Source organism: Pteropus vampyrus, unplaced genomic scaffold (assembly GCF_000151845.1).
Source record: "Pteropus vampyrus isolate Shadow unplaced genomic scaffold, Pvam_2.0 Scaffold3, whole genome shotgun sequence".
Lineage (NCBI taxonomy): Eukaryota > Metazoa > Chordata > Mammalia > Chiroptera > Pteropodidae > Pteropus > Pteropus vampyrus.
The window spans coordinates 1,260,183-1,261,786 of record NW_011888784.1 but is presented as its reverse complement, the minus strand read 5'-3'; the positions used below and the strand labels follow the sequence as shown (position 1 = coordinate 1,261,786).

Here is a 1,604-nt window from a genome sequence, read left to right as displayed (position 1 = left end):
CCATCACACAAAGCCCACCAGCAGAGTTTGGGGCTGTGTGTAATTCTAGAAAAGAAATCTTTGGTGTCTTCATATCCAGAGGTGTTTCCACTGACCCATTAACAATGAGTTTGCCTTCTGAGAGGACTCCCAAGGACTGGCTGTGTTTCTGTTTGTCAGAGCAGAGATAATTGGCCCCCACAGGCATGTAAGCCATGACCTGGGTTTCGTAAGTGAAACTGTCAGAAATGGCTTCCAGGGTCAGACTTACAGTCTAGGCAGCCTCCCAACTAGTTGCTCACAATGGAGTGAAGAGGTAGTTTACACAAGGATATGGTCCACCCCCTTGAAATCGGGCAAACAATGGAGGGTCATACTCTGAGGGTCATAGCTTTCTCTTTACACTCTGCATGGAGCTCTTCTCTGTGAAGCAGCCCAACCATCCCATCTGCTCTCAACTCTCTTTTCTCCCAGTCTGCAGTGCTCTCCCTCAGGCCCCTGGCATCTCTCCCTTGGCCATTTCCAAGTTCTATTTGTTTCCCTATCCCAACTTTAGATCTTTATTCAGAACATTCCTGACAAAATATGGTGGTTCCAATAATTTGATCTGAATGAGGAGAATGACTTAGACTAAAAGAATAGATTCTTTTTTGTCATTACTTCTTCACTTCTTTTTTTCTATAATTTCTGTATTTTTAGATGCGATAGTAAGCAGAACAATATCCTATATTTGTGTATAGCTTTATAAAGTTTTGAAATACTAGCTTAATAATTAATGGTATGCTCAGTGACGTTTTTGTTAGTGAGGATGTGACTATGATGTGATACAAGGACCACATGCAAACCAGAATCAACAATTTCAGGTCTTCCAGGAATTTACTACTATGGACAAAGGCAAAGACTCATGAACCTCTCTGAGCCTCTGTTTTCTAACTCATAAGATGGGAGAAATCACTTCTACCTTACGGAATTGTTATTGTGATCAAAGAAAAGTTATGTAAACCCTCAGTAAGGTGTTATTATTGAAGGAACATGTGTATAACCTGGGAAATGGTCATGAGGATGGTGATTGAAAATGACATTAAAGGTCTGCGGCCATGCTACCCTGAACAAGCCCAATCCCGTCTGATCTCGGAAGCTAAGCAGGGTCGGGCCTGGGCAGTACTTGGATGGGAGACCACCTAGGAAGACAAGGTACTGTAGGTGGAAAAAAATTTAAAAAAGGGTTGGTAAGCAGGCAAGGTCCTTGCAGTCTGTGAGGTCAACCAAGGGTTGCCTCATCTAAAAGAAAAAGAAAAATTTACATTAGAGTCTACATTCTTATGAAAACTTGCTTTAATATTGAGTAGAGATGATTGCAATCATTCAAGATTTGCACCAATGTTACAAAATCATTTGCATACCTTAAGCAGTTAATTTAAATATTATGTATCATATATTACATATAGTGTATGTATAATGTGTCTATATATGTGTATATAGGTATGAGTGAAGGCAGTCTTCGATGAGATGGTTCAATTTATGATTTTTCAACTTTACAATAGTGGAAAAGCAATATGCATTCAATAGAAACCATACTTGGAATTTTGATCTTTTCCCGGTCTTGCAATAGGCAGTATGATTCT

At 39.7% G+C, this 1,604-nt stretch overlaps 1 pseudogene; it reads left to right on the top strand.

Annotated features, from left to right (window-relative positions):
• Nucleotides 1–1,066: 1,066 nt before the first annotated feature.
• On the top strand, nt 1,067–1,185 carry LOC111741442 (annotated as a pseudogene).
• Nucleotides 1,186–1,604: the final 419 nt, after the last annotated feature.